Consider the following 25043-nt stretch of genomic DNA (forward strand, 5'->3'; position numbering starts at 1 on the left):
CTTAAACCCAGAACCTTGTTGCTGTGACAGTGCATCACCATGGCACCCCGTCAAACTAGTCAATAGGATTAAATTAAAAAAAACAAATAAATAAATTATCAACCGCCTAAAGATATCTCCTGTACCCTCTGGCATCTCTGTTTGTGCGGTTGAGAGCAAGTGTGTGTGTTTATTGCACGCTTGGATGGAGAAAATGCCTCTTTACATGAGAAATGCACACATGACCGACTCCAGAAGTAACAAACAAGCATAAAAAACAATTCCAAAAACAAGACTACATAATCTCAAATGTCTGTGCTTCTCATGCCAGAAAAATTCAAAGGCAGCAGTAGTTTCATAGCATGCTTGATAGTTACCCAGCGGTGAAGACGTGATTGACGTGGCTGCAGGATCTGAGCCTCCCTGAAATCGAGCCAAGCCTTCCGTGGCTGCCCTGCTCTGGTGAAGAGGGAGGAGGGGGGGAGGCCTGGGTGTGGAGGAAGGACAGAAGCAGCAGCAGCAGCAGCAATCTCCTCACACGGGTGAAACCTACAATACATGAGACAGGGTCAGAAACTGCTCCCCAGTGGACAGAAGGAGATTTGATAAGAAGCTGAAAAAAGACACATCATTTAACAGATGTCTTTTGGAGTTTAATCCTTTATTGACATTGGGCCAAATGCCAAAGATCCCGTCCCTCCCTCAGTCTAACCAGTCCCACCCCCCTCTCTTTTTTTTTTTTAAACAAGCCCAATGACATTCAGACCTGGGAGCAAAGCAGAAACAGCAGGGGTTTTAAAACATGTCAACACTGAACATAAAGCAAAGGTTGCACCCAACCGTTGAGCGAGATAGACAGAGCAAGGTGGTCGGATTGTAAGTCAGTAAACCTCTATGACTCCAGCGTGGTTGTTCGGTTGTTTATTATCGGCAGAGAGCACACTCGGGTCTGGAATATAGGACTACTGAGACACTGGGTGCTGGCCACTGGCAAGAAACAGGGAGCAAGGCGTTGCACACGGAATGCCAATAAGTATCCCCTCTCTTCCAAGAGATTTCATTTTCGACTCTGCCACAAAACTACCCTGCAAAGGAACTCTATCATGGCCTCAGGTTAGATAGGAGTGTTAACATTAACTGTAGTATTTTCTCTAATTCTGAGCCTCATATAGTGACTAGCAATAAACACCACATTAGTTTGCTTTACCCGTTTGACTGAGTACAGAGAGACATAGAAGCAGCTTCACCAAAAAAGAAAAAGAAAAAAAATAACAGGAACACATTTTGAGAAATTTTGTCAGCAAACAGGTTGCCTTAGAGGTGTGTCACATTTCCAATAAATCTAGCGAGGGTTCAGTGCAGAGGTTGGCAGAAGAAAGAGCGCACTCCCTAACAGTTCAAAACAGATATGAAAGTTTAATTCCAAGCTGGAAGCAAGCAGCAGGCAGAAAGGGAATGAGCTGAACTATTTTCAAAGAAGTAAGTGGCATTCATAATTCACATTATAGTTTTATATGAGGAAGCAGAATATTCCTTTAGACTGTTTCTGTGCCTGTAGTACATCTACAGCATTGATGGCTGCACTGTAGCCACTATGTGTTTGTGTAGGAAGGCGTGTTTGTTTATATTCGCTTGAGTGACAGAATATTTCATTGGTTTAATAGACTCAATATGCTAAATTTCTGCGCAGCATCCTGGAGGGTGTCAAAATGAAAGCTACATGAAATAAGTGCACCAACAACTGCTAGAGACAATGTGAGAGACAGTTTTCATTTTCCAATAAGACAGCCATAATCCAGCACAACGGCTACATCAGACTCTGAATCTCAATAAATTAACTATCTTTGTTTGCTAATAAAGAAATGCAATAACGTGGGGATATTAATACGATTAAACAGTGTCACGGATATCCATGTAGTTACAGCAGGACCAGCTAGACAGAATAAACACAGCGTGGAATAAATAAAATGTTCGATACATGCATCCATGTGTGCACAAATAAACCCTGACAATACAGCATTTAAAACTATACCGAGCTATTACCGCAGACAGTGGAAAAATGTCAGTCCTAGTTTTACTGGATCTCAGTGCAGCATTTGATACAGTTGACCACAACATATTACTCAAACGACTGGAGAACTGGACAGGTCTTTCAGGAACTGTACTAAACTGGTTCAAAACATACGTAGAAAACAGGAAATACTTTGTATCAATAGGTAACTTCACATCTGAGCAGACAAGTATCACATGTGGAGTTCCCCAAGGTTCCATCTTGGGACCCCTTCTGTTTAACATCTACATGCTCCCACTGGCACAGATTATAAACAACAACAAAATAAACTATCACAGCTATGCAGATGACACACAAATATATATCACAATGTCACCAGGAGACCGAGGCCCTGTACAGGCTCTTGGTAAATGCATTGAGGAAATCAATGACTGGTTGTGCCACAATTTTCTCCAGCTAAACAAAAACAAAACTGAGGTAATAGTCTTTGGCGCCAAAGAAAAACGATTACAGGTCACCAGAGAACTTCAATCTATACATCTAAAAACCACAAACCAGGCGAGAAATTTGGGTGTAGTGATGGATGCAGACCTAAACTTAGAAAAACACATTAAGACAATAACAAAGTCAGCTTACTATCACCTCAAGAATATATCAAGGATAAAAGATCTGATGTCTCAACAGGACCTGGAAAAACTAGTCCATGCATTCATCTTTAGTAGGCTTGATTACTGTAACAGCATCTTTACAGGTCTACCTAAAAAATCAGTCAGACAACTACAGCTCATTCAGAACTCTGCTGCTCGAGTCCTCACTAAGACCAAAAAAGTGGACCACATCAGTCCAGCTCTGAGGTCCTTACACTGGCTGCCTGTCCATCAGAGGATAGACTTTAAAGTTCTGATGCTGGTCTATAAAGCTCAGAATGGTTTAGGACCAAAATACATCAATGACCTCCTGACCCAGTATGAACCTTCCAGATCCCTCAGGTCATCTGGATCCGGTCTTTTATCAGTTCCCAGAGTCAGAACCAGACACGGAGAAGCTGCATTCAGCTTTTATGCTCCTTATATCTGGAACAAACTCCCAGAAAGCCTCAGATCAGCTGAAACACTCAGTTTATTTAAATCCAGGTTGAAGACTCACCTGTTCTCAGCTGCATTTGAATAAAGCACCAAATCCACACTTTAAGCTTAAATTTCAAAACTTACATTTAACTACTGATTTTATCTACTGTTCTGATTTTATCTGTTTTGATTTTATATACTGTTTTGTTTGTTTGTTTGTTTGTTTGTTAATTAGTTAGTTAGGTTATTTGCTTGTTTTAATCAATTTTAAATCATGCTTTTTATTTGTTCTTGTTTCTAATGTCTCTGTAAAGCACTTTGAATCACCTTGTTGTTGAATTGTGCTATACAAATAAACTTGCCTTGCCTTGCCTTGCCTATTCCTCTCCTCAACTGTGAAACTGTTAAATGTTAATGAAATGTAAAGACAACAGCAAAAAGAGAGAAAGGTTAATCAGATCTGAAAATGTCAAATATCTCGAACTACAGAGATATAAGATACACACAGACATCCACATATTATGCAGCTAAATCTACAAGGACATCTGCTTTTGCCACTGAGAAAAAGCCTGGATAACAACACCTGTGCCACTTTTAACTGAATAAAAAACGAAGCCATGAAACCATAACAGCATAAATGGCAAAAACAGACCCCTCACAACAAATAATCACTTTATGAATTAGAACATTAAACCATAAGAAATCACTGAGCCTTCTTAATACTGGAGATGGAAAACAGTGCTAATACTGCACATGATAGATTTTGTAAGCAGCATAAGTAAAAGTAAGTTTTATTTTGCTTCATCCTTCCTATATAAAAATACAAAAACAAAACCAAACAATGAAAATAGAGAAACTCCATATAAAGAAATGCAGGGTTTCAAGCTCAGTGGGTTGCCTGATTTAGTTGACCCTCTGCCAGACCTATGCCTTGAGGCAATTTTCACATGTTTTTGTGTATAATTTTTATTTATTTATTTTTACCATTGAGTGGTAAACACTGGCACATCACAGCAAGGAAAACAATCAGTCGGCTGGAGCTGGTAGAGTTTATCTGTTTTCTCCGGGTGCTTCAGTCCCCCCCCCCCAACAATCCAAAGGCATCCATATTAGTATCTTTTGTTTTTTCGTTAACCTTTCTGCTGCTCCCTTTATCACAAACAAACGCCACAGAAGGTAGCGCTGCATATTTGATTTGGCAGATGCCATTCTAGGGATCTTTTGCTGGTAAGGCAAATGTGTAAACCACCACACAATGGAGCCTGTGTTTCTTAGGTTAACTGGTGATTTTAAATTGCACATAGATATGAGTGTGGATGGTTGTCTCCCTCTCTGTATGCCCTACAATAGACAAGCGATGCATCCAGGATGAATGCCACCCTCCCAACAGCCTTAGTGGACACATAGATAAGGAACTTTTATCTAAAAACTTAATTTACCTAATGCACCTCATTAGACATCTTATTCTTGTTATTGGTAAATACGCTTGAAAAGCTAAACATAAAAAAAGCAAATGTCATGACTTAATACAATTACACCTCTTTAGCTGATAGCTTTTAGGGTAGGCTTGGTCATTCACCACAAGGTTTACCATGGTTCTGTGAGCTAATGCTGGTATGGCCTACAGCACTTTCTCTTCATGCTGGACATGGAAAATAAATTCCCTGATGCCATTCTCGCTTCTCACAGTGAGAGAGTAACCATAGTAGGCATTGTGCTGTGCAGAAGTGCCACTTTGACCCAGTGTTCTTTAAAATAAAAATATAAATAAGCATTTATATATTTTTTTAAACTGAGCTAACCTTTGTTGCTAAGCAAATACAGCCACCAAAAGCACTCTGGAAGGTCGACACTATCAGCTACCCGTCACCGCAGTGTTGGAAAATTAGCAAAAGAAAATACTGTCATTGCCTTTTGTTTCAACGTTCACCATGTTTGAATCACTATGTTTGATCATGTCCAGGTCAACCAATAATACATTTCCTGTTCATCCATGTGTTACTTTAAATTACCATCTGATTTTTCAACCAGCCACTTAATTTAACACAGCTGGTGACCAAATAATAGGGTATTTTTCTTAGAGTATGGAATGGAAACAGTATCAACTATATATAATCTGTAAAATATTTAATAGGACTCGGACAAGAACTAGGGCAGCAGATCATAACCCAGATCACAGCCTTTAGAGATCTTTTTTTTAATCTATTGCTGTAACTAGACAGCTATTTACGATTGTGGATAAAAACCCCATGTGGCTGACTAACCCTTTCATTCATAAAATGCGTGTCCTACAAACCCAATAAGAAGGCTGCTGGAAAGATATCGTGTACAAATTTAGACAGCAAAAGATATTTGCAGTATATGTATGTATTTATTCATGTATTTTTTGATAGGCTTTTTCATCACCATGACCTGTATGTAATTACTAGCTTTCTCTCAACAGCACTTTGGTGCCAGCAGCTGCATACTTTAAAAATATATTTTTTTAATTTTTCCAGTCAATTGAGTCAATTTTCAAAGGGAACCTCTGCATATCTCTTTATTTCTTGCATATGCATGTGCTAATCTTTTTAGCAGGTTTGGACATTAACTTTATTTATTTTTAAAAAGAGTCAAGAGTGGTATGTAAATAAGATCATTCGATGCATAAACAACAGAGAAATTTATGTGGAGCGACCTGAGAAACAGTCCTGAAGCACCTGCCATTTTCATAGTAGAACAGTCCTGAGTCCTTTTTGAGCTATTGAGAGCAAACGCTTGGCTCGGGGCAGAAAGACTGTACACAGCTTTTTCAAACGCTTGGCTCGGGGCAGAAAGACTGTACACAGCTTTTTCAGCCCACAGCAAAGTCCAGTATCCAATCATGAAAATACGGCAGCTTTTTCACTTGGCAGAGGTGGGTAAGTTGGTTTAGCAATAAAAACAAAATGTGAAAAAGTGCAATGGAAACAGACATTGAAAATTAATGTGGACATACATGAAGCATATGATTTATCTGTCACTCACACTCCCACTTCACTGGAAAAACACTGGCAGACAAAAACATCAGATCTGTGCAGCATACTGAGAAAACTGCAGACTTCCCAAAACTGTTAGACTTCTTCTTTAGCGCCCCAGTTCTTAACATTTGCAGAAACAGAGATGTGTGGAATCATGATTGCATTTGAATTTGACTTTTTCAAACTTATTTAAAAACAAAAAATGTGATAAAAACCTCAAAATCAACAATGACACTTAAAACAGTAGAACAGACCGATATAAAAGCATTCATAGATTTAGCAGCTACTTTGTTACAGGTACACTTTGTTAGTATCAAGTTGGACCCACTTTTGTCTTCAAACTGGAAAACACTCTGGTCCATATTGATAATGATAACATCCCACATATGCTACACATCCATGATGTGAATCTCCCATTTTGACACATCCAAATGTACTCTGTTGGATTGAAATCTGGTGCCTGTGGAGGCCATGTGAGTAGTGAACGTACTGTCATGTTAAAGAAACAAGATTATTTGAACTTGAATCGGCACTATATAAATAAAATTGAATTAAATCGACATGGTTAGAAACAATATTCATGTATTTGACAAGTGTAGTGCTCCTTTCTGTAACTTTACTTGTGTTTTATTTCTATTTTGAGAGAGCTATGTCGCAAAAATGCCCAGAAGACCACACGCCTACTACAACTAACTCTTCAATTTCTCCTCAGATTCCAATAGTTGGGCTCCCAGTGGACAAATAAACATTGATTTATTTTATCAATTACTTCATTGTTGGCGAGACATGTTCTGCTATTGGAAATCCAGAAAATTCAGTGGCTCAGAGATGTTCTGTCTTTTTTAAAAAACGGAAAAGATTACACATACAGTTAAAAGTAGCATGAAGAGGTTCTTTGCAAAATGGCAACCTGCCCTATCTTATAATTCCATAAAGCATCTTATCTTTGGTGGGTAGAACACTTAGTTCTCTTATAGAACCATAGAGGGGCTTAAAGTTACACTGTTAAGCTTTATAATAATGTTAGCCATCATTGTGTTTGTTTGCTAAGATAAACCGTCTGGCATTAACGACCACGCCACATTCAAGGTCTCTTTAAATCACCTTTTCTTCCCCATTCTGATGCTCAGTTTGAACTTCAAGTTTTCATGACCATGTCTACTTGCTGCCACGTGATTGGTTGATGAGAATTCCATGTTAATGAGCAGCTGAATAGGTACACCTAACAAACTGTCCTGTATGTCTGTGAAGGTTCTCAGTCATCCAGGTCATTGTAGTCAAAGGAGCTTGGAAAGAAAAGCGTCTGGACTTCTTTAAGTTGCTTGAAGACGTTTCACCTCTCATCCGAGAAGCTTCTTCAGTTCTAAGGTCAAATGGTGGAGAGTCCCAGATTTAAACCTAGTGGGAGTTTCCCCCACAGAGGGACAAAAGGACCTCCTGATGATCCTCTAATCGCCTGAGCCAAGGTGTGAAACTGGGTGTGGGTCCCAATCAGCCAGGGTTTCGGGTGAGCTCTTTGTGAAACCTGGCCCCACCTTTCGCATGCCAGCTCCTTTGAAAACTGTCCTGTAAGCAGTGTTGGTCAAGTTACTTGAAAAAAGTAATCAGTAACTAATTACCGATTACTCCCCCAAAAAAGTAATCCTGTTACTTTACTGATTACTTATTTTCAAAAGTAATTAATTACTTAGTTACTTAGTTACTTTTTAAAAACACGATTTACAACCTGAATAGGTGATAAAGCGATAGATCTTTCAGCCCAATTCTACTTTTTCTGCATAATCCATCATACAAAATGTAATCAAATGGAAAAGTCTCTTTTTAAATCTTGTTTTATCAGTTTTAACCTTTTAACTTTATGCATCAAGCAAAAATGTAATTATATGCAACATTCTCTGACTGGAAGAAATTTGTTTAACATTTAAACCTATTTTCTGCACATTCCAGCACATAAAATATATATATATTTTTTGTGTTTACACTCAGTCTTTCAAATAGATGCAAGTAAAACACAGCAGAAAATAAATAACATCAAAGGACTAGCAGTCCTGTTGCTCTATTTTCACCTGTAAAGCAGGAGTGGCGTAGGCGGAGGTTTGCCCTGGTGCAGGTGTGCCGCGGCGGTCAGTGGAAGAATCCGCGAGTTTCTCTGTGAGTTTCCCATTACGTCATTGCGCACTCAGTGCTTGCTTGGAAGTTTAGGGTTTTTTTCACTGTAAAAATAAGTTTTCTTCCCACGCACAATGGACACTAATGTTTTTGTCACTTTTTATGGAATCAAACTCAAAGTAAGGTCAGTACTTCCACGCTTTAAACGCTGCACGCTCATACTCTCTCCCACAATCGATATATGATCCACTGTTGATCTGCACACAGCTGTTGTCACGAACGTTGCACTTGCTAACGTCACTGTCATGACACATTCTCGCAAAAAAATCACAGTTTTAGTAACGCAGTAACACAGCGTTCCTACGGGAAAGTAGCGGTAATCTAATTACCGTTTTTGCAACAGTAATCCCTTACTTTACTCGTTACCTGAAAAAAGTAATCAGATTACTGCCCATCTCTGCCTGTAAGTGTATGTTTCCTGTACTCCAGATATTTTTTGCGTCATGAAAGTGGTCGAGCCAAATCTTGTGTCAATGACGGATACGTACTGACAGCGAGCTAGATAAACAGACAGCCAGACAGAGTGATGGTTAGACCTTAAGTGCAGCTCTGTCACTCATTCACAGAAGTACAGCGCTGACACTAACACGATGTGTTACTGAATACTAACATTCCCTTTCTGTTTCTTCTTCACTTCCCCTGTGGCCACCCCACTGACCCTCAGCGTTTAGCCGCCTCAAACAACAACATTTCAAAGGGGATTCAGTGCGTTCAGGCCTTCGAGTTGTCAAAGCGTCTCACTCTTCAAGGTGGGTAAGGGGCACTCACTGCCTTGGGCCATTTTCACACATGCTCCTGCCAGCTTGCCCTTACCAATATAGGGGCATGAGTGTTTAGTAGTGTAGCTTCAGTGGCTGCTTGTCAATATAAATAGGACAGTGAAGTGGAATTCAACCTTAGAATTTGACACAGTTTACGATCTACAGTTTTATTCACCCATTCATCATGCTAGTTGGACAACGAGGGATTTTTGATTGGAAATAATTGTGCACCCTTCAAATGTTGCATTCATGTTTGAGAGAGATGAACGTAAATGTTGAGATGTCCACATGGATGGAACTAATTATATCAAACTTAATTAAAATCTGTTTTTTTGGTCACCAGCAATAACACAGTGCCTTTCAACAAGGAGAATGGGATGTTTATACATGTAAACACGGTACAGCATAATACAGGGGGGGGAGAAAGAAAGAAGAAAGATAAAACCTTTCTTTTATGAAGTATTGGGCCGGTGGACAAAAATACAGGAATATTGAACTACAAAATGTAGAATCAGAGGAAAAACTGAATGACAGATGAATAAGCCGGATATCCTTTATGCTGAGACAGAGAGTAAGACAGATAAACACTGAAAACACTCAACAAGACATCCCAAGAGCACAGCAGGAGTTTTAGTCCAATATTTCCCATCAAGTGGGTGGAATGAGATATGAAAAGCTGGGAGGACTGACTGTCATTCACACTCATTTACAAGCATGTCAGTATTCCCATAGCATGTCCCTGCAGTCAGAATTTGGAGGGAAAAAAGATATCCTTACCAATATATAGATCAAAAGGGTCACTTTCACACACACCATAGTGCAGAATTTCTCTAAACACTGATCAGAGGAGCTATATGCAAGTATGCAAATGTCTGACTCAGTCAAATCAGATATTAAACAGTCTTCACCCTTCCAATTCCCAGCAACAAAGTCTGTGTGAGCATGGTGAATGTAATTTTCTGCTGAATTCAAAGCGAGCCAGTGCATGTTATGAGTTCTTACACCTGCAAACCTACAAGTGGAGTATTTCTAGCAGTGAGAACCTGTCTGAGGAGCACAATCTTACGTTGGGTACTGCATGTGAGGAAGGGTAACTGGGACAATGTCCTCACCAGATTCTCCTGAAATTGCCTGAAGTTCATGTGTGAAAATGGTAACGTAATCTCTGCATACTTACTAGTCTAGAGCTATGTTGTATTACAGTTACACTGCACACAGACCAGCCAAAAACAATAAAAACGGAGCCACTTAGCTGACCTCCAAGTCTACTGTATTGTAATGACTGTAGCTTCACTATAATGTATAGTTAAGATAACATTATTGCCAACGAACTTTTTTTCTGCTGAGCTAAACTTAATAGTGCCAGCAGTGCAGGTTTGTCTTCTGGATCATGGCTTGAAAACATTATCGTTTTTCCAAAGCTTTTTTTTTCCAGTTTAAGTGAACTACATTTATTGAACTGCAGTTAACTGTATTCATCCCTAGCAGGGCAGTTAAATAGTTTCTTTTAGAGTATTGAGAACTGCTGTGCAATCCTCTCCTTCGACTTGATAAAAAGAGTAAATAAAGCAGAGTACAAAAACCCAAAACTACAACAACTGCAACGAACTTATAAGCAATAAGAATAGAAAGATGCACTAAAATAGCCATCAAAGCAGTCTTGTGGTCTTTTTTCTTGATCTGGCCCTTTTTGTTTCAGTCAAGGAAAGTTTTATGGCTCTTCTAAGTAATTCCATTAAAAAAATATGTTTCCAACTTGCTGGCACCATAAAGAAGGTCCATAAAGATTATTTTTTTATTTCTGTGCTGGCCAGTCAAGGTTTTCAGCACCAGTTCAATACCTGAACCATCCAGAATCAGTGTCGGGCCAATGCTTTTGAATTTGAAGGGGAACAAATCCTTCCATCTGTGGCTGCAGTTATAGCAGAATCTTACTGCCCATAGGTCTGGAAATAGATGTTCAACATTCACTCAGTGTGTGCATGTGTAATCAGATACTTGTGGCTATACAATCAAGTGGCTGCACATGACATTTCCTGCAGTCCCATTTTAGTTTAGTTGCGAGTAAAATTGTGAGCATAGTAAACACCTGTGTCTGCAGTGTGCTTAAGTAGAGCTCCCAGAATTGTGCTCTTTTGTTTCCATGTGGCACCGAAGTGTGAAAATTACCTCTCCAGCTTCAACTTCAATCAATTTCTGTAGTTGCCAAGTTGTCAGTCTTGCCAGGCAACAGAAATGCAGAACAATAAGAGAAAGCAAAACCCCACTGCATGTGGCTGGATCCGCCTACGCAATCAGCCTTTCACAACACAACCACAACACCTGAAATTTTCACATTTCAAACAGACATGATGTAGCACTTTATTGACATGTACGGGATTTCTTTAAAGAGATCACCTCTGCCCGTTCTTACTCGTCTTTAACAGAGCTTTAAAAGTGGAATACAGGTGGAATAAATACAGTATCTGCCCACCCCAGAGCAACAGCTTGGTGCCCAGTAGAGGAAGCACAAACACAAAGAGAGGCCATCTATGAGTGTGTCCTCTCCATTTCTGTGCCCTTGCTACCACCTCACTCTCACTTTGCTCACACTCCATTATTCATGCTCAAGAATGACCAAGACTTGGCTAAAGGTAAAGGCAAGAAAGTCTCAGAGTTTCTTAATTCTGCTGGAGCCGCATACTTTAGTGTAAGTGCTGCAGGGGCTTGTCCCCGAGGTACATAAGCTGATGAATAATGGCAGTATGGTGCACACACTTCAGCATGGCTGGCTGCGGCATGAATCAGAATCATAACCCTTAGAGTGTCAGGTTGTGCTTAACACACTGAGCCGCTGGATCCCCAGCAGAAAGTTTATTCCAGCTTTGATACAGTTACTCAAGCATACCGTGATTGCAGCGCTGCAGTCAGTCATCTTAAAATGCAAAAACTATGTTCTATGTAGTGCCAGAAAAATATTTCTATGGAATGCAAAACTGCACAAGACAACATATGCGGAAACTGTAAGCATCATAGACTGTATATAAACAACAGACATGACCATTTGAAGTCCTTACCATCTTGGGTTTTTGAAACCAGACCCTACAAATGAGAAACCAGGAGACGCTGCATGATCACACAGCACCAAAATCAACCATAATGTAGCCACACCCTTAAAGGTCATCAGTCAAGTGAGCTGTAGAGTCGTGCCATGCTTACCTTGAGAAAGACTGCACGTTTATAGCACTTCCACAATGGCTTTACCTTTCAGCCTCAGAGGCAATGGCCATCTTTTATATAAAGACAACAGTGACGACAAAGAGGCAGCAGGACTGAATGTGTGTTTCCAACCATCTGCAGCTCCAGTAAGCTGGCGGTCCTGCTGTGCTTCAATAGGTTTTCCTTGGTAATAAGTTCTCGTTTTAATCTGTTTCTCATTTAACAATAAAAAAAAGTCTGTTCGTAACAGCATAGCTTTTTAATATGGCAAACAGGCACACTGCTGTGTTTGATTAGTGTTATTTTAAAAATGCAATTATCATAAACTTAGTATCTGAAAATTAATATGTGATGAAGAGCTAATTCAGTAAAAAAAATATGAGAAAACCGCAGAATTATACCTCAATTTTGGGGCAAAGATCTATTAAGCAAAGATTTAAGTATTGCAACAACACCAATCATGGATAAATTATTCTGTGTTATGAACTAGCATGTAGCATCTAGAGGTTGGTTGTGCAGTACAGCTTGTAGTAATATTTCACATGTGCAGTTATTACTTCAGTTGTCGCCTCTTTTCAGCAAACCTTTGGGAATATGTTGACCGGGCCCTGGCTCCACTGCAAAACTACACTTTGAATGATTTCAGTTTCCGAATGGGAGGGCATTATACAGTACCCATGTATCCAGTCAGATGTGAAATTTGTGCCCCTGAGTTTCTAGTGAATGGGGCTCTCTTGAGGGCTAAGTGTTGAGATTACTTGCACGCCATCTTCTCTGGTAATGAACCCTGTCGCGGTACCAAGATGTAGCTGAAGGGGCACAGCGGCCATAACAAGCTCCCTCATGGTGACTGCCCATCTTAAATAACTTTTTTTTCCTGCACTTGGGAGACACAACCACAAACTTTACAGCTACTTATGAATAATTATGATGATACCTTATGTTGTAGCACTCGTCTTCATTGAAATGGCCAACAAATATGACCATTACATCTGTTTTCATCTGCATTAACAGTGCCCTGTATAAACAGAGACAGAATAGCAATTTTACTGAGCAACCATGCAAGCTTGACACATACATCCAGTGAACCCCACTCATGAACTCTGCTTGTAACTCTCTCTTGGACCAAAAAAAAGTGTGGTTTAAAAGACAATTCTTCAAGCGATTTCCACATGAAGAATGTTTATTATTCTCTATAACTTGTGAATTTGCCCTATTTAGAATTCCTCTCTTATTGCAAGCTTCTGGAAACTGTTCCCCTCGGGCACTGTTCTGGTATCAGCTCATACACGCATTCACCCCCCTCCCTCCATTAACCAACCATTCATCGCATCCATAACCTTCCTCCACATTTATTGGGATAAAAAAGGTTTTAAGGTGAGTTCTAACATTGTATCACACAAATCCTGGCACAGTCGAGCCTCTTACATCGGCATTATTCACTACTGCACAGTAAAAGCCATTAGATATAATTGCATTTTTTATGAAGAGCCCATAGAAGCTTCCATTGTTTAATCAATGAGAGGGCTTTCATTTTCAGGGGATGTCCCTGGCTTCATGAGAGGTTATCTTACAGTCCTGGAAGGGTCATCCAGGTCTATTACCCTGCAGGTTAGCATCATGCCACATCCAGATAATCACTCCTTTCTCTGCAAGTTGTTATCTGGTTTTACAATCATCCAACATGCTGTAATAGGCTTTCTGTTGACTCTGGTAGATTGTTATCGTGTTCTCACCGATTGATTACAACATGGTATCTTTAGGCCATATTGACCATCATGGATGGGGTTAATATTGAATTTTAGGTGCACGTGGACTAAGAAAAATTAACAATTTCCATAGAATAAAAACCATCCACAGCAACCTTGCCATAATCCCAAGACAAGCACAACATTACTTCACCATTGCTATTATCTTCCACCCATGTCCCAAGCTGCAGGAAACAGGGACACCACAGGGAACACATCTGCTAAGTTGACCCATTAAAAACCCCAAAACAAAACATATAAAAAATATATTGTAGCTCCTTCCAGAAACCTTTAATAGTGACTCTCTTCCTTATGCATAAAGCTAAAACACTATTGTGCAATGCTTCACGCTTTCATCTTAGAACAATCATAATTGCACAAATGAATATTACTTAAATTATGTTATAATATGTTGCTTATTGTGATTGAACCCACAGGGAGTTATCACCCCACTCTGCAGTTTCTGTCAACTCAGCCAAGTATCCGCGAGAATTACATCCATATTAGGTGATTTTTCACCTCATGACTTACGTCCATTTTCAAGGTTGAGTGCTATCACTGAAGGGTTGGTGACCTTAATTTAGCAAGGCCAAAGGTAAGGGTGTTAACTTCAAGGTTGTGAAAAGGTATTAACCACCCCTGACACAGAACGCCGGACTTTCATTCACAAGAGAGGCATTAACCTAACATGAAAGACAGACAATTAAAATTTGTGTTTTTATTAAACACAACCCTGTCCTACATCTCTTCCAGTTTCTGCACATTTAACCAGATGACTGATGGTTCCTATTTATTTTGGCTTTTGACTAAAATCAGTTGTTTTTGCCTTTGGCTTTATTCCATACACACTAACTACCTTTTGCAGCCTGGTAGTAAGTTTTATTCTATTTATTCCCATAATGTCAGCGTTATCAGTGAGGAATAGGCTGCATATGGGTAATCTTCCAATGGAGAATTGGTGAAATAGAATAGAATAGATTAATCCTTTAATTGTCCCGCAAGGGGAAATTTGGGTGTAACAGCAGCAAGAAAGACACATATACAAACAAACAGTACACAAGACACAGAACAGAAACATACACAATTTGTACATATTTACATCAAGGACAATAGTTACCAAAAACTTTATTAAATTAAATAAAATTAAAAGAAGTTAAGAGGCAATGAATATCTTTTCGTGTCACATCTCCTTTTTTCCAATATTTTCCAAGAAAGATGCTGGGAATCTGCTTAGTGATACCTCTGTTTTGGTCTAAATTTGGCTGTTCTTCTGAAAGAATTAAATCTACCTTCTTCAGCCTACTCAGGATAATCCAAAGAATTACTCTGCATCACAGATAAAGCTGATTAATCTGCAATTCTGGCAAAGTCTTAAATTTCTTTTTCTTTAGGACAATGATAGTTAACTATAGTTTTCGATTCGTAGAACATTGTGTAGTTTTCTATAACTTGCCAGATGCACAAGGAATTTTTTTCTCAGTTTTTTTTTAAAGTTCTGCTGCAATGTTGTCAACATCAGGTGATTTACTTAAGTTTATCCTCCATACCACATCCTCCACTTCAGTATAGTTTTGATATGTGTCAGGATCAAGTCTTATCAAAAGGTTCTTGACATTACTACTGCCGATCACTGCCATCTTCTAAAATAGCAGAGAGAAACTTTTTAGATATTGTAACTACAGTTGGCTGGAAAGAAGAAAGCAACTGGACTTCTTTAAGTTTGTGGAGAAATCCAAGAGATCAGATCTAAAAACAAATCAGATGAGCTCAATAGGTCACGTCACTATCACTTATGGTAATGAACCACAGATTTTTTCACACCTTGGCTCATGTGATGACTCACATGATCAGCAGCGCGCCCAAAGGGACGACTTCAACAAGGAGTTAAATACCTGATTTACAGTAGGTACTTATTTAGGTTGATTTAGAACAGGGGTCCCCAATCCCAGTCCACGAGGGCCGGTGTCCCTGCAGGTTTTAGATGTCTCCTTGATCCATCACAGCTGATTTCAATGGATAAATGACCTCCTCAACATGTCTTGAAGTTCTCCAGAGGCCTGGTAATGAACTAATCATGTGATTCAGGTGTGTTGACCCAGGGTGAGATCTAAAACCTGCAGGGACACCGGCCCTCGTGGACTGGGATTGGGGACCCCTGATTTAGAACTTAAAGAAGACCAGTTGCCCTCTTTTTCTAGTTATCTATGAGTTATCTAGACTTCCATGACCTGGATGACTGAGGACCTACACAAACATGCTTGGTTATCTGGTACTCAGATGACCAAGCATGACACAAAGGGAACTCTTTAATATAGCACAGGTTTAGGGTGTTTATACTGGAAGCGTAAAGGAACAGAGAACCCAATCAATTAATCCCAACATCCAACAAGTCAGGATAATCATTTACAAGTAAATAGCATAAATGTGTTTTATATTTTAATAAATGGACGCCTGATAACTGTGGCGCATTGCATCTGTCTGATTCTAATGGTCACAATGAAATGAAGACAAATGAATTTAAATTTTTGTAGAAGTGCTATGATCATTATTTCTAGGTTTGTATAAGGGGATATGATAGGCCCATTCTGCTGTAATTGTGATTGTGTGAATATGAAGACGACCAAAGGATTGATCACCTGCTAAATTTACAGGAGCTGCCTGGCCATGGAGACCAATGCCGTTAGGCTCTGAGCACAGAGTTTTTCTGTTGATTTTAATGCCAGAGGAGGTTTGGAGCGTGTGATGGCTGCACTTACAGCCACACAGTGGTAATATCACCATGTTAGTGTAGAGGCTTATAAGTAATATTGCATTCACATTTCTTTCTTTAAATATAGGAATTTATTTACAGAACAATAAATAACTGGTTTTGGTTTAGAATTCATTCACATATCCACATAACGCTGCATTCTAAAATAAGTGCGCACATTTTAGTTTACACTGTTATGTATGATTAATCTTTTGTTTTCTGAGTTACCTTAGTTGCAGCTGTTCCAGTCCCTTGATTAAGGAGCCAAGAGGTGGAAAAGGGGCGGAGCGAGCTTTAAAGGAAGGCTACAAATTGGTTCACGCCATAACTCGGGACCATGGGGGGGAATTGGAGTTCATTATGTTTGGTTTAGTTAGGTTTTGTGTGTTTTACCCCTTTTCCTGTTTTTGTGGGCTGATCAGCCACTATTTAAGTTTCCCCTTTGTCTCATTAAGTTAGGTCAGTTTGTTTGAGTTATCAGTTGTGTTGTCAACTTTGAGTAGAGTTTTGTTAGTTTGACCTCTTTTATGGGCCCAAGATTTTGATTCTTTTTGCATGGGTTAACCAATTATGTTTTTTGGGTTAAATAAAAAAAATCATTTTTTGGACTTTAACCTGTGCCTAAGTTTCCTTCACTGCTCGGTCCATCACAGAGCGGTGCGGTTATTGAGTCAGCAGAGACTTTTACACAAAATGTGCCTCAACGCTCAGTGACCTGCTCTGTAACTTCAGGGTTGTTGTGGTTCCTCATCGATTCCACTTTGCAATCATCACAAACTGGCTTTCTGCAACAGCGGCATCCTGTCACAATACCGCACTCGAATTCAGCGAGTTTGTTAAAATGACCCATTGTTTCACAAATGTTTGCAAAGGAAGTCTGTTTGGCTCCAGTTCACACTACAGTTGTCATTTGCATACTGTGCATCACACAGACATGGTTAAGATAAAATATTAAACATTATTGATATTGTCACTAAGATCTTAGGTATATATGGATAGTTTATGATGAACCCAAAAGGCAAAAAAAATAAATAAACAAACACAATCAGATCTTTTTAATTTAATATATTACTTTAAGTGCTAAGTGTTACAACCTTAAACAGTAGCTCAAAAATGCAAATATTCACCACTTGATATGTGTAAAATAGAAATCAAGTGCAAATGCCAAACCATCTGCACTGTTCTTATTTTTCACACTTGATTTTAGCACCACTCCACAGTAGCCACATCACCCACATATGCAGGAGAAATATGTCAGTAAACCACTTATTATTAATGTTAATTATCCTTGCAAGTGAAATTAAGCTCCCTTTCTGTGTCTTCTGTTCATGTTTGCTGTGCAAGAGCAAGCAATCTTAATTTATACTCGTGGTCACAATATAATAACAAGAAGAGCTTGATTTATGCAGGCCAGAGAAAGCCTCCGCAACCCCAGAGAGAGAAAACAAGCAAGTGTGAAGTGCTTGTCCAGATTCCAGGAATTAGTTGTCGAATATCAGTCATCTTCCTCCTCCACAGTTTGCAATAAAATGAGTGAAAATGATCTAAGAGGAGTGGTGTTATACTATGTGTCAGATTAATGCAGGCCAGAGAGAGCCTCCTCCTCATCAGTGAAGGGCAGAGAGGGGGATGCAAAATAAACTGATCTAATTGTTAGCAAAACTGTTGAACTAAAACAGCCTCAAAACAAGCACAGAGGAATACTTTGCAGTCATTTTTCTAACTTTCGTCTTACCGAGATTTAGCCCAGACAAGTAGGAGGCCCTTTTACAACTTGATTTGGTGAGTAAATAACTCCCGCTGACACACACGCACATACAGAGACACGCACCACTTATTATGCCCTTCAAGTCTTTTTCTTTTAGAAATGGGATGCTAAAATTAAAAACCAGGATAATTTTTGTCATTGTAGCCCCTTCTTTCATACATCAGTATGGTCCCTCTGAACATTGTTGAATATCCCTCATAGTCTAAGAAGAGGGCAAAGTAATAAAAATGTTAATATGTTAAATTGACTCCTTTTTACTATCACAGTTGCCTCTGAGGAAGGCGTTTAACAACAAGCAGCAGGTACTTAACAGATCAGGTTACATACATATTACACTTTTCTGGATCCTTTTCAATATTTTATTTTTAGCTTATAGCTAATTTTTATAACTATTTTTTTTAAATCAGATAAAGACAAAGCAGTGAAGACAATTTTAAGAAGGGGATGTTCACTACCTACCAATCTTTCAGGAAAAAGTAACCGGTATTATATTTTAGTTTCATTCTTTAATAAGTTGCGGTCCTTTTCACATAACTTTTTTGGGATACAAAACCAAAACGTTGCATGTATGCCATGAATATTATTGCAGTCAGCAAGAGAAATCCATCGATCCATCCAAAAATTCAACACTCAGCACACCTGTTTAACTGCACAAGTAGACACAGATGTTCAAGATGCCCTGCTGAAGTTCAAACCAAGCATCAAATTGTGGAAGAAAGGTGATTTAAATGGTTTTGTGGTATATTTGTTACATGTTTTCCACATATCTATCTCTAAGTTTTGTACAGAATTAACTAAAGAGGTGAAAATATCCATTGAGCTGCAGCTTTCTAGGTGAAAACGCTGTGTTGATGCCAGAGATCAGAGGAGAATGGCCAGTACACTTCAGGCTACCAGGAAGGCAACAGTAACTTAAATAGCCACTCATTAAAACCAAAGTATGCAATAAAGCATCTGTGAGTGTACAAAACATCCAGCATTGAAGCAGACGAGTTACAGCAGCAGAAGAGCACACCAGGCAACACTCCTGTCAACTAAGAGCAGAAAATTTAGTCTCCAATTCACACGAGCTCACAAAAATTTTACAATAGCAGGCAAAAACTCTTTTCTGGTCTGATGAGTTTCAATTTCTGCTGCAGAATTTGGATGGATGGGTCAGAATTTGGCATAAACTACACAAAAACATGTATCTATCCTGCACCGTATCAATGCTTCAGGCGTGATGGGTGGGGACATTTTCTTGGCATGCACAGGGCTTCTTAGTACCAAGTGAGCATCATTTTAACACCACACCCTACCTGCGTATTGCTGCTGCTGACCATGTCCATAACAAACCTCGTCACAAAGCTCACTCATCTCAAACTCTTTTCTTGAACATGACTATGAGTTCACTGTGGCCTCCACAGTCACCAGATTCAATTCAATAATGCAACATTTACAGCAGCTTGTTGAAACTATGCCACAAGGAATTAAGGCAATTCTAAAAATTAAAGTTGGTCCAATGCAGTACTAGCAAGGTGTCAAATCAAATCAAATCAAATCACTTTTATTGTCACATCACATGTGCAGGCACACTGGCACAGCACATGCGAGTGAAATTCTTGTGTGCGAGCCCCACAAGCAACAGAGATGTGCAAACACAACAACACAAACGAGCAAAATACAAGAATGGCCAACCTGAAACTAATAAATATATGTACAATATATAATAGTGTATGCATTTCTGGATGTGTATACTAAATATTTTCCTACGTGTGTGTGTGTGTGTGTGTGTGTGTGTGTGTGTGTGTGTGTGTATACACATTTTTACAAATTAAATAGTAAATAGTAAAAATAATAATAATAATAATAAAATATATAAAATATACAGAGTTGAATATGTGCAAAACAAGTGGCATTTATATACAGTGTGGAGTGCATAATGTTGAAGTTCCAGTAGTGAAGCTGAGGTGTCTATGACGTGTTCAGCAGTCTGATGGCCTGATGGAAGAAGCTGTCTCTCAGGACCGGATGCTGCAGAACCTCCTTCCTGATGGAAGCAGTCTGAACAGTTTATGGCTGGGGTGACTGGAGTCCTTGATGATCCTCCCCGCTTTCCTCAGGCAGCGCTTCCTGTAGATGTCTTGGAGGGAGGGAAGCTCACCTCCAATTATCCGTTCAGAGCACCGCACTACTGTACCTAATGATGTGCCCAGTGAGTGTACAAAGTACACTGTACAGTCAACACACAGAGATTATAAAATTGGGGCAATCTTAAAATGTAAATTTTTGGACAGCTACACACACATACACACTTTTCTTTTAAAAAAAAAAATCACACAGATTTCCTGCTATGTGGGTTCCACAATCCATCTCTTGTGTTTACTTTCTAATGTTTAAATCCAACCATGGCTGTCATGCTGAATTTGAAAAGAGCTGCTCCTTATCAGGATGCTGCACTCCCTTTCCACCACCTCCTGCCTGAACCTGTCACGAGGACAAACAGATCTCATCTAACCTTGTCCTTGTGCTAACTGTGCTAGTTGCCACTAAAGCACTGATGTTACGAGACTTCCTGGGGGCTGACTTCCACAAATCACAAGGTTGTTGTCTCCTGACGTCCATCATATGTTTACCAACGCTTCCCATTCCTTGCTTAGGTCCTTGAAATGCCAGAGTTCAGTGGCAAACCGTGGCAGCGCTAAGCTTAATGTGGCTGAGTTATGTTGACAGAAACATGGCTCCCTCTGTTACCTCTAAACCCTCCAGCATCCCCGACACCTCCCTACAAAACAAGGTGACATTTCAAGATGAATGATATTTAGGAGCTTTATTTTGAGAAATGAAATTAGCCAAGGTTAATGAAAGAAAAGCAAGTCCAATCAGGGCATTGATTTTCAGGCAGAAAGCAACTACGCAGAGATCAATTTGGAGTAATAAAAAAAAAGGCCATAAACAAGGGAGCCCACAACACAGAGCAGTGTATCTGCCTTCATGCACTGTAACAATACTACATTACTGAGCTTTTATTTTTACTTAAAAAAAATGCATCAGTCAGAATAAAGAATGCCGCTTAACCAGAATCTTTGCAGCAAAAAAAAAAAAAAAACCCTAACCTTTCTTGCAAGCATTTTATTAAGTTCATATCTTCTATGACAGTTCAGCATTTTACTTGAACCCTCAAGTCATCACGCCTGCTGCAGAAAAACACAATTCATCTGTCACCTGGTAAGCAACAAGCTCAACCACTGGAAAATTGCTACCTGTCCTTGTCAGTCTTTATGTCCTCTGTACACTGCTTTTACACCTGTGTAATGAGATGTAAGAAGCGCAACATCAACCAAGTATTCAAAACTCTATGGATGGATATAACAGATGACTGACAAATATAGTTAAGTTAAAAATCAGGGGACAGCTTAGCTTCACATAATAAGCAGAAACAAGGGGAAACAGGTTCTCAAAGTGGGCCTTGTAGTCATAGCCAAGGGGGCCACAAACAAGCTTGTAAATTTGTGTTGTATCATTAAAAAGTGCGTCTATACAGATGGGGACATTTATACCAATGCAACAAGAATATGATTTCTATAACTCCTTCAAACATTATCTCTGGGCCAATAGAAACTTTGATACATTATACTGGCAAAGGTATTAGTACACAGGTGGCCTAATACTTTTGTTCCTTTTAGCGTATGCCAATATGATATTGGCATATTGTTCGCAGCAGGGTGCAGTGAACCATTTCCGCTGCAGTGTAACTTTGCTTATTAGCAGTGTTGGGTCCATGTTTTATTAACACAGTCAGCTGATTACAAGTCATGTGCAGGAGGAGATAAATGTCCTTGTGTCCTTCCTTGCAATAAAAATAAAAGTAAAGTGTAAACTATATCCAGGATAGAAACAACTGCTTCTTTGCTTTGTGTTCATATGTAAAAACTGAAAAAAAATATTGTTTGTATGTCTTCATTAGGATAGGGCTTCGTGTTGGTGTGTGGTTCTGTAGCCTAATATTTATATTGCTAAATGGTAATTATTCTAACTATTATATGAGCACATAGAAATATTTGAATCAGTTAAATTAGCCCCATCACAATCCAACCTAGACATAGTTATGAGAGTGTATTTTGTAATAAAATTTGTTCGCAGATAAAGAGCCACCTGGCATTGCTGTCATACTTTACTGCAGAAGAGTCTTGAGCTACTCATCTAGGAACAATAGAAATAACTGCAAAAAATGTCTTAAATGTACAAAGATATGAATGTAACACAGAAAAGAAGACAAAAACAGTTTGTGCATTTGTGACAACCTTTATTCTCCAACACAACCTGAACTCTCTTAGGCAAAACTGTCTTTAATTATAGACTGAAGGAATATTTCTCCAGACTTCATGAAAGACATTTCGAAGCTCTTCTTTTGGAGGTTGGTTGCTTTTTCATTTCAAGATGATCCTAAACCATCTAAATAATGCTGAGGTCTGGACTCTGTAGACATCAGTCCGTTGTATAGTTTGGCATACCTCAGCCTTTTTTCCCTTTTGTTTCCCTTCCTCAAGAATGACCTCGTGACAACCACCCTTCCACTGAGACCATTTCTGATGAGTAGATCCACAGTAGATGGACCAACTGAACCAGATGCATCTCTCAGGTCCTCTGTCAGGTCTTTGCTGGATTTTTTCCTGTTTCTTAACTAAATTACTTATAGATACTACTAATCTTCTGTAGATAGTTTATTTTTTAGTCGTGCCACTTCCTATTTCTCTAAAGTTTTTGAGCTGTGACAGCTCATTCACCAATTTGGGAATCACATTATTGGTGTGAAAAATACTATTTGTTTTTTTTTTTTTTTGTAGATTCAACAAAGAAATTGAAACAAATCATGATTTTGTGACAGCCTGACTTTCACTTCAGTTTTGCCTCAGTGCTTCATAGGTTAGTGTTGCCAAGAGGCTTAGCAAAATAATAATAATAATAGTACTAATAATAATTCCTCTGAAAATGGTCAAGTTCAGACTGAAAAAAAAACAGCCAATGTCTATGTCAGTAAGCCTGCAAAACTATTGCTCAAGACTCCTTTAAAACATTCAAGAAAGTCTGACTCCTTGAAAGCAGAAATGGGAGTGGGGGGGGGGGCAGATAAATGCGTAGTATCCAAAGAAGCGAGGAACTGTTTCCAGTCATTTATATTTCTTAATCATTAAAAAATAGCTAAACTGCACTAACCCTATTTCAACATATATGTGCCTAACAGATCATCTAAGCAATAAATTAGCCATCATATTTAAGATGAGACAATATTGTGCTTAAAAGTGAGATTCCGGTGGAAGATTTTCATTTTAATGTCACACTTCAAAGTCATCTAGTATCAGAGAGAAGAAAGACAGACATAAAGCATGAAAAACCCCTTCTGTGACCAAAGGCTCAATAAGATCCACATCAATAGTCCTCTTTAATTTAAATAAGAAATACGTAGCCAGCAAAGTAAGAATGAAGGAAATTCCAGGCCCGTGAGCTATACATCTTGAGAAGAATGGACTTCTTCTACTAGCAATTTACTAAAGCCTGCGCAGCAAATTTCACACAACCATTTTGTGCTCTGCTGATAAAACACTCCGAAAGCCCAATGACACAGACAATGCCTTCAGATAGGAAAAAGACACGTTTTGTCCCCATCCTTTTCATCAATGTCCCAAATACAACCAAGCCTAACTGAACAGTGGAACAGAAATAGCCAACAAAAACTCCGGCATCGAACACCCACACACACACACTTCAAACAAATTGCCTGGCATGTGTGGCTGAAGCAGTCCTGCTAAAAATCTGATCATGTTTTGGTTATTGAATGATTCAAGCTGTGGGCACATCACTGCTCTAAATGCTACTGATTAGGTCTATTAGGCGTGTGAAGAGGATCTGACACAATGGCACTAGAGCCCCGCACCTGTCGCCCTCTCATCCACACCCCACTCAATTTCTGTCAATGAATGTAGCTCACTTCATTTCCATGTTCCACTCATGCTCTTTATTGATGAATAAAAAGACATCACTGGCAAATAAATGCTTGCTTTTATAGCCTCATGCATGGGAAAATGAGATGGATTATTTAGTGTGAATCACAGGCCTCCACCTCATTGAGTTTTACTGATCTTGTGAGCTTTCATTTTGATTAAGAGCTCACATCTGGAAGCTTCGTGGTGTATCCAGTGTCATCAATTCCACCAGCCAAGCACAGAATGAATTCACAAACCCTGGTTGGTAGACCTCATCCCTTGGCAGCCTTTCTGGGGACCAAAAGAAAGATTGCTAAATTAAAGGGCACTTTGAAAAGTTGCCTCAGAGTCCCAACTGCTTTTCATGCCACCCTCATCCAGTACCTCGGCACCCAGTAGCTCATTAAGACAGGCAGGCAGTTCAGTAAAAACAGCAATGATATGAGGAAACTGTTTTTATGAGCCTCACAATGTTCACTAAACTCCCTAAAAAGCGAAAGTGTAATAACCATAGGTGTGTACATCTTGAAGTTTGGATATGAATATTCATGGACTGTCTCTGGAGTATGTAATATGTCCTTTATGTGCCATTTGTGATTCTTAAACAGTCTTAAACAACAAAAATATAAAG

At 39.1% G+C, this 25043-nt stretch overlaps 1 protein-coding gene across 2 annotated transcripts in view; it reads right to left on the minus strand.

Moving 5' to 3' along the window:
- Positions 1-507, minus strand: part of drp2 (dystrophin related protein 2) — a 119538-nt gene extending 119031 nt beyond the window's left edge. For both annotated transcript variants that reach the window (XM_082554711.1, XM_082554710.1), the window contains exon 1: positions 357-507. The gene's annotated coding sequence lies outside the window, so the exon portion shown is untranslated. The remainder of the gene's footprint in view (positions 1-356) is intronic.
- Positions 508-25043: the final 24536 nt, after the last annotated feature.

The sequence above is a fragment of the Aulonocara stuartgranti genome (assembly GCF_965226115.1).
Source record: "Aulonocara stuartgranti genome assembly, chromosome: 2".
In the NCBI taxonomy this organism is placed as follows: Eukaryota; Metazoa; Chordata; class Actinopteri; order Cichliformes; family Cichlidae; genus Aulonocara; species Aulonocara stuartgranti.